Genomic DNA, 9,741 nt, shown 5'->3' on the forward strand with positions numbered 1-9,741 from the left:
CTTTGGGTCAAACCACCAAATCAAGGAATTCCGGTCTTACAATCACTTCCTGGGCTGCAGGTGTAGCCATGGAAGTGACGTTTGTTGTAGAGAACCTTGACTGGTCTGCACTGGTCCTGACTTCAACCTGCAATTCTGGTTTTCTCATCCAACTATGAACACACTTGTAAACCTTGTGGAAGATGTTTACAGATAGTTAAAGTTGCTATTAACAAATGGTTAATAGCCACTTTTCTACTGAAAGCCCCAGGATGTGTTTTAATAGGAATCCCAGTTCAACATATAAATAATACATGATAAGCACCTTTAGATTTATACATGCATCTCAGCTTGGACCTCTGCTTTACTTGTACTGCCATACTTGCACATTGATCACCTGCACTGTTGTACCGCTCTCGCATCTTATACTGCTCTACATACTGCTCTACATTTACTCTCACTCACTTAAAACTGTGCACATATATTTATATTTATATTGTAGCTATGTTTATAATGTTTAATTTGAGTACTGTATTGCACCGACTACGCCAAAACAAATTCCTTGTATGTCCAAAAACGTACTTGGCAATAAAAGGTTGTTGATTCTGATTTTGATAAAGTTGATTAATTCTTTCCATTAATCCTTAACTAGCACTGGATTCATAAGCAGGTAAAATTGTAATAATTATATTACATTTAATTTTTTACCAACCTGCATCTGGCCAGAGTTGCTGCTTTACAACTGCTTGATTCTTTCACAATAATTACTAAACACTGATTAACACACTACAAAACATGTTTTTATTGAACAACAATGTATTAGAATAAAAAAAAACTGATAATCAGTCCAGAATTACATACATACATTGATACCTTGACTGTCTGATCATAAGCAAATATTTATATAAAGTAGAAGATTCATAGAGAGTAGAGCAGAGAATGGCAGGATCACTGAGCCTCTGGGAGGCTGCATCCAAACCTAGGAAAGATTTATCATTTGCTCAAATTTATAGGAAAAAAAGTCAATTTAAAATGATTTTGTGTTCATGTAAGTACATGTTTTGATTGTGATATTCAGGTAATAAAGTTCAGCCTGGTCCCCCAGGGATTATAGGTTGGGTTTTACCTTTGTACATCTGTGGACATTTACGCTCTACAGCAATTCTTTAGGTTTTTGTTTTTTAATTAAAAATTAAGTTTGTTTTTATTATTTTCTTTAAAACAAAGAGATCTAAGGTAACAGATTAATTTAGCAAGTAAACACCTGAAATTATGAGGGGGGTACTTTTTCTGCTCTATAGATTCTTACCATTATTGACTAAATTATTGGTTAAGTAATTAATTATTACATCCATTAGGGTGACAATGGCCATGGAGACTCTGGTCGTCTGGGTCTTCCAGGACCATCTGGTGAAAATGGAGCTCCAGGGCCTGCAGGTGATCCTGGAATGCCTGGTCTTCCAAGAAATCCTGGATTGATAGGCAAACATGGGCCTCCTGGAGAAAAAGGTAATTATAACTAAGTACTAAAAGTTTAGAATTACAATAATGATAAGGATTTCTTGATCCAGACACTGTATGAATTACAGACAATTTCCATATTATTGTATGGTTCCTATAGGAAGAAAGGGTTTTGTTGGCCCTCCAGGGCTTACTGGTAGCAAAGATTTATGTAACTGTTTACCTGGACTAGAAGGATTACCAGGACCTGATGATTATCCAGGACATACAGGTGAATCAATTATTGACATGTAATATCCTTTAATGGAACATTTAGAAGAAGGAAATGTGTAAAATGTAATGGATATGCAAGAGATTTGGTTTATAATTTTCTTCCCTTTAATTTAATATTTTCCATTAATCTATAAACATGTTGTTCTCCATTGATTCCCCAAGGAGCCCGCAAGGAGCTAATGGCTTGCCAGGAGAAAGGGAAATGTAGGTTTACCTGAGTTTGGTTTGCCTGGCCGTCTAGGTGATGTCACGATGTGGTTTTGGATCGGACCAAAGTGCAGACAAGAGCTCGGCAGGATCATCTTTGTAATTCAATTACAGCGCTACTGCTACTGCACTCATTTTGCCTTTTCTTTAAAACGTTTTTTGTTTGCGACAGTTTTATAGGCCGGAATGAGACAATTTACCATTGTCTGCCTTTGTCAATACACATGTGTTACTGTGCACTTGCAAAAAATCCTGCTGATTTGGCAAGAAATTGTACTAATTAAGCCTTAAAACATTTAAGACTTATTTAGTATTTCTATTTTTCACAAAATACAGTACCCAACTAGAAAATATTAAAAATTACATTCTATAATGTTTATATTTTACTCACTTAGGGATTGTTTTTTAGACAGGTGGTAATTATTAACAGTATTTAAACGATGTAATGCCAATAAAGAGATCATTTTCTGCATGCCATTTTTTTATTTTCTATCAAAAACAAACTTGTTGGTTGAATGGAAATATATTGTAATCTAAATCTGTCAAAGGTGTGACTAATTTGGGGCTTAACTGTAGTTTCACTTAGCATACAACAAATCTTTAAACCAGAAGCACTGCAAGGAAAACTTATAAAAGATGCACACCATTTATGTTTATTTATTCACTAAACAATTAGTTCCTTTATAAAAGAAAATAGCTTTATTACTTATTAAGAATACTTATATTAATTTTGTTTTGGGCTTTTTTCTGCAACATAGGGCCTCCTGGGTATGCTGGTCCACCTGCCTTGTTTGTTACAAGGAGACCAGGACCAACAGGGGAAAGGGGACTTCCAGGTCTACCTGGACTTCATGATGAAACAGGACAACCATGGTTGTCCTGAAAAGAAGGGACTTGTGTCACAGGGCCCAAAGGTGATCCCTGGCAATCCAGAAAATAGAGGTGAGTATGTTAGAGAATATATGTTATCTACACAATACCAGGGTTTAAAGGAGACAGAGGAGATCCAGGTTTTTTAGGAAACTCATGTTATAGTGGGCCTAGAGGAGATCCAGGCCCTCAAGGACCACATGTAAGTAATTATAACATTTGCTACAGACAAAATGTTTTAACAATAAATTTGTAATAATGAATATTGAACATTGCATTCTGTTGTTGTTTAGCTTCTGAAAATGATTCAAATGTGTAAATTTATGTAACTGGAAATGTTACATAAATGCATCTTTTATTTTTTAAAAGAGGCAAGAATTCATTGCAAAAGTTTTCTGTGTACACTGCTACTTGTGTGTGTTTATGTAAGAAGTGGTAAATCAAAGTCTCACTGCAGGACTCAAAGTCTAATCTTTGACTTTTTGTGTCCCCTATACCTTTTAAGGGTCCACCTGGTATGCCCGGATTCCCAAGACCAAGTGGGGATCCTGGTCTCTCCGGAATTCATGGCCCTCTCGGTAATCTATCATCTTTCAACTGCAAACAAAAGTGTTATCTATCACTGCAAAAGAATACTGGAGCACAACTGATTTATGTTTCAACAACAGTGATGAAATGCCTAGAATACTGGAGACAAAGAAAAATAAGTTTTATCAGACTTCAGTTCGCTTTAGTCTGCAATATCTACTTAAGTGGTATTTATGCCGGAGGTTGTGAGCACAACCTAATTCTTTGAAACTATTGCAATGTTCTACGTAAAAAGTTGAAAAAGGAGATCCTAGACAAGGGAAAAGCTGGACTGCCAGGTTTGTTCCTGTGTGTATTTGTTCCATGTTACATGAGCCTGTGGCACATTCAGATTGTAGAGTCGGAATTTGGCATAAACATAACTGAAGCATGGATCCATCCTAGCATGTAGCAATGTAATGCTGTGGGGGATATTTTTTTAGGACAATTTTGGTCCCTTAGCTTAACTGAGCGTTGTTTAACCACCTCAGCCTACCTCAGTGACATAGCTGACTATGTCCATTCCTTTAAGACCACAGTGCACCCATCTTCTAATGGCTACTTCCAGAAGAATGAGGCACCATGACACAAACCATCTCAAACTAATTTCTTGAACATGATAATGAACTCACTGTTTTTCAATTACCTCCATAGTAACAAGATCTCAATTCAGCATAGCAAATCTGGAACATGTTGGAACTGGGGAATTGGATCATATACAGATGTGCAGCAAGCAAATCTGCAGCAACTGTGTTCTATCATGTCAATATATGGACCAAAATCTTTGAGCAATGTTTCTATAGCGTTGTTAAATCTACAGTATATCATCATATTTAGTTGGAAAGGTAAAAGGGGGTCCAACCTTTTACTATCAAGGCAACGTAATGAAATGGCCAGTGAATATATTCTGGCTCTTAAATCCTCTCTTCTGCTTTTTTTCCTCTTTGTTTTCTTTTCAGTATAGGTTTAACTGTGAGAAATTGCACAAACATTCATAGAAAATCCTTAAAGCTCAAACCTAAAAAAATATTTAAAGTTAAAGAGTTAAAGTTGCCTGTATTACATGTGATACTTAAATATGCTCTTTAGGTCAAATAGGCATACCAGGAATCACTGGCCAAAAGGGACTGAGAGGTTTGCCTGGGAGAGCAACAGCATGTTATACTGATGGTTTCCTGATTGCCAGACACAGTCAGAGCATTAAGGTCTCTGACTGCCCTAATGGCACAACTCTCATCTAATCTGGATATTCCCTCCTTTTCATCAATGGAAATGAGAGAGCTCATGGCAAGAACCTAGGTATTAAGATAAGGATCATCAATCCAGAAATAATGTGTATTTTATTGATTATAGTAATCTGTGTCTTTACTTGGATCACAATAAAACATTTCTCTAAGGTTTTTTCCTAAACTCTCAGGCACAATGGGAAGCTGTCTCCTTCGTTTCTCCACCATGCTCTTCCTGTTCTGTGACACAGAAAGTACCTGCCCCTATGCTTCTCGCAATGACTACTCATACTGGCTGTCCACTGATAAGCCCATGCCTGCCAGCATGGTTGCCATCACAGCTGATAAACTTTCCCCCCACATCAGCAGGTCAGACAACAGTATGCACATGCACTCCCTTCCGCATTATTCAGAAGATGTTTATTTAAAGTATATACAATGTACAACGAGAGGTTTGTATACACAATAAAAAGACACAAAACCTTTGGGTTCTTATTGAATTCTATTATATCAGACTAAACCTTTCCTGTTTTAGATCAGCTATGATGACCTAATTTATTCCTATTTCCTAAACGACAAAATATTAAGAGAAAGAATTCTTCATTACTTTATTTATTATTTTTTCAAAGACATGCATTTGCATAAATTTCCTTAGCATTTGATAGAACTGCCTTTCAGATCTAGAGGTCGTTGGGGACTGGGGTCAGGGCAGGGGGTCGGGGTCCTGGTCGGGGTCGCTCAGGTTCAGGCACGAGCCCGGGCTAACACGGACCAGGTTCAGGTGCTGGGGCGGTCTGCCTGTCTCCACCCCCAGAGGGAAGGGGACCACCTCCTGCATCCAGGGGCTGGTTTCCCCTATGGTGTATCGGTATCGGCACCTGGACTTGGGAGTATAGAGTATGTATGGGGAGTGTGAGTGAGTGTACAACGTCCATTGTTGTTTGCCTTTATGTTGGGTGCGTGGCTGTGAGTGTTTTCATGTGTATGCATGAGGGTGGGAATGTGTGATTGTGATTGTGTGTGCTTGTTTTTTGTGTCAGGTTGGGTCTTGGACTGTTCCCTCTTCTGGATCAGTTTAGGCCCCCCATCAAATTTGGGGCCTATTTCCTCCCTGCCACACTACCTGCCAGTGGTTGGTGTCTCTCCTCGCAGGTGTACTTGTGTTTCTCAGTGTCCGGGGCTGAGTGCTTTGGTGTGTGCAGGCTCACTCCCGGTGGCTGCTTACCGGGGCCTGGACCCCTGGGCTCAGTCGGGCCTCTGCTTAGGGAGTGATATGTCCCAGGATCTCGGGTCTCTGGGTCCATGGCTGGATCTGCTCGGCTGTAGATGGCTGCCGGCGGGGCGTGTGGGCTCGTCGCTGCAGCTCCATGGGGCTTCTGGGGGTTACGGTAGGTCCGGCGGTGGTTCTCCTTGGGTTCCGTATGATCTGGGGGGCCTTTGGATGTCTGTGGCTTGGATCTCCTCGGTATCTGTCCCGGGTCCAGGGGTACAGGTCTGTGGCTCCTCACTCTCGCTATTGCATATTTTTATGGAGAAACCTTGTATACACAAGCGCGCACACACTCAGACCCACAGGTCTTTAGATTCAGGTGTTAACAAATACACAAATGTTCTATATTGACCCGGATTTACCACTAAATACATCTTGCATTCATAAGTACCATGCAATGTTTGGTAAAAAAGCTGTTAACATGAACATTTCTGCAGGTGTAGAAGCAAGCAGGGTGTTATCTTGTATTCTATTTATCCTTATTTCTTTCCTCCATTGTTTTCTCCTTTTCTCCCCTTTTCCTTTTTGCTTCACCTCTCTCTCGTTTGTGCTTTATATTTTCTTTCTCCGTGTCCATAACAATTTAAACAATCCGAAAGCAGTTTCTAAAAGTTTATTTTATAAATATCAAGCAGAGCCTTAAAGCATTAGCTGTAATGCTCCACTTGTGAAAGTAAATCTGTTGGGCTTTTTTCTTGGTACTCAGACAACAATTCTGAGGGCTACTCTGTCAGGCAGGACACGGTAAAAAAACAAAAGAAGAATTTTGGCCCATTCCTCCTTATCAAACTGGTGTAACTGAGTCAGGTTTGTCTGACTGTCTAACCTTTTTTGCAGTGCCCACAAATTTCCCATGAGACCTAGATCGGGCCTTTGTGATCAAGCCTCTAAAACATTGACTTTGTTTTCAATAACTCACTTTGTAACTAATTTGATAGAATGGATATGGTGATTGTCCATTTGAAAAAATACATTTTTATTCTCAAAATGTTATGATGGTCAACACTTGAATTTTTATTTAATCAGACCACAAGGTGGTACACTTGCAAACGGTAGTCTGTTTCTTTGTTGCCTTTTGGATTTTTTCCTTGCAGAGGGGCTTTCCAGACCATTTTGGTTTCGGACTTGTTGAACTATGGATAATGACTCACTTTTTCTAAACTTAAGCCATTATGTTTTCAATTTCATTTGCTTTTGCTTCATTGTTTATTCACGCATTTCACACCAAAACACATTTATCTCTGGGACACAGAATCCACTTATTTTCTTAACAATTTACATGCTATCACAACTTGGCATAATCCTATGAAGTAAAACCTCCAGGGATCTTGTAACTTGTACTAAAGGATGAACCAGACTTGTTGAGGTCCGCATTTCTCCTTCCGTCATCTTGCCTTATTTGTGTTTTTTATTTTCCTCTGTTGTCACACAAAGAAGGAATGTATTTAAGGTCTTGTTTAAAATACATCAAATGTCCCTCCATTTCATTAAAATGTTGTCAATTTTCAGAAGTTTAAAAGCTATAACATCTTCATCTAGGCTTCACAAATTATTTAAGGGCATAGTACTTATAGGGCCTGATCTTCAAAGGTTTCGCATGTACAAAACCACACGCAAACCTGTTTGTGTCCGCAAAGCTGATCTACAAACCAGGTGCTAATTGGATTGTGTGTCTAAAATCAGCGGAATAGCGGACACAAATCTTTTAGCATGTTTGCCTTCATAAATATGTAAAACGCATAATAATGACCCAAACACGCAAATTTATGGGAGGGGGATATGCAAGACCACCTGCAATGCGATTTATCAAACCTGAAATGGATTGCAGGTGCTGTTTTTGCGATGAGATTTAGCAAGTTTGAAATGCAGGTGCTAACTGGAATGCAAAAATGTCTGCTGTCACTTTGGCAAGAAGGAAGCATAGATTGCAGAGGCAAACCTCTAATTAATTCATTAACAGACATATTTGTCTTTTTTATTGTTAATATTGATTGGCCAATTTGTAAGCTGAAACCGTTGCGAGTTAAGCCGAGCAACATCGTTAACAATCTGTGCAGATGCAGTACTGACCGGCTGCCGCGTGTGCGCACTGAGGCCAGAGGGTGTGCACTACTCAGGACACAGCTCTACCCTGCTGGGCAATGGCCTGTTATCCAATATTTTTATTAAAGGCAAAGCAGAATGTAGTGTTTGCTTCACTGGGTCAGTCTGAACATAAAGCATCTGCTCGCAGAACAACTTCAAACTCAGCCTTCTGTATCTGCAATTAAACACTAAAAAGCACCCAGCGCAAATGAACATAGAGGGGGAATAATCTTGTCAGGGCAGAGGCTGCAATGAGAAGCCTGCTGCTGTGAATAGCGAAGACAAAATTTACCTTACTCTAGCAGTCCAGAAAAGTAGCAGAAGAATGGAACAGAAGGAAAAAATCAGCAACTGGATCATTTGTTTCAAGCAACACAGCTTTTCTTCGCTTTTCCTCTTGTTCCAATGGTGGCAATAGCAGCCAGCCAGTAGCACATGCAATTTTCTCATTTAAATAGGGCGGTTTGCACCTCTTTTGCACCTACTATCAATTACATGCGCAATCTTTGAAAATCACATACAATATGCCCTCTCATTGCATTTTTTTTGTTTTGTACAAGCAATTTAGCGGCCCCTACTTGGGATTTCTGAAGATCAGGGCCTTGGTGTATGTAAACGTCTGACTGTAAAGTAAGTAATGAATAAATGTCAGCATATTCTCTCTGTTTCATTAGCATTGCAAGTAGTAAACAGGAGTAATTAAGGTAATCCTATCGAACAGTAACCTTTCAGTCTCATTTTATCTCAGACAATGAGGATCAAATGTTTGTGTGTTAATACAGTTTTATTTGAGAACTTCTTTCATCTCATCACAGCTCCCTGTTTGCATTCATGATTTAGGTGCTAAGTTTGTGAAACAACCTCCAAAATATTAGCGATCCATAGCCAGAACACTCAGACACCTGAATATCCCAGGGGCTGGGAGGCCCTATGGACTGGTTATTCAGTTATCTTGGTAAGAAAGAGAGCATTTTAGCTCTTGGATTTCTTGATCTCAATAAAAACCATATTCTGCTTTCTTTTTATTATTACATCTTCCAGCAAACAGGAGTTGTAGCAGAAGGATCCTCCCAACACCTGACGTCTCCTGGGTCATGCATGGAAAATTTCCGCCAAGTGCCTTTTATTGAGTGTCATGGCAGAGGGACCTGTAATTACTATCCTGATTCCTACAGTTATGGGTAGCCTCCCTTGACCCAAACAACATGTTTCGGTAAATGTTTTATTAGTGATGGGTATATTAATATAACTCTTTGAATAATATATTTAGCCATGTATTCTGATAATCTCAGAAGAATTCCAAGTTGTTTTCTTGTTTTGTACCACAAAACATTGATTCAATTATCCATGTTACTAAGCTTTCACTAATCAAACCACTATTTCTTGTTCATTATTCCTGTGTTTCAAACAATGTTTTTTTCCCACTCCTGTAGCAAACCAGTTCTCCAGGATTTGTGAAAGGATTTGCTCTAAAGAGAGTCATCAGCATCGAGTACGCAGAAAACTAAAACAATGGCAAAGATGTAGTCTAGAGAAGATGTTTAAAATCACAATGTGTAAAAGTAAATATTAATATATAGACATTATGCAAACACACTGAATCTTAAAGCTCTTATAGGCTTCAGCACAAGGTTGCTGTTACAATTTGTGTTTTGTTTAGATTTGTTCTCAATTTAAATATTTATAACCTTTCTTTTTTATTATCTTTGTATCATTTTGGTAATACAAACAGGGCATTTGTCACAAAGCAAACCTAAACTTTGACCATTTATATCATATTTGTAATTTCCACATTATGTCAAT

General features: G+C 38.7%; 1 pseudogene; it reads left to right on the forward strand.

The window, feature by feature from the left end:
• Window positions 1-1,344: 1,344 nt before the first annotated feature.
• On the forward strand, window positions 1,345-9,155 carry LOC124869824 (annotated as a pseudogene).
• Window positions 9,156-9,741: the final 586 nt, after the last annotated feature.

Source organism: Girardinichthys multiradiatus, chromosome 6, assembly GCF_021462225.1.
Source record: "Girardinichthys multiradiatus isolate DD_20200921_A chromosome 6, DD_fGirMul_XY1, whole genome shotgun sequence".
NCBI lineage: Eukaryota > Metazoa > Chordata > Actinopteri > Cyprinodontiformes > Goodeidae > Girardinichthys > Girardinichthys multiradiatus.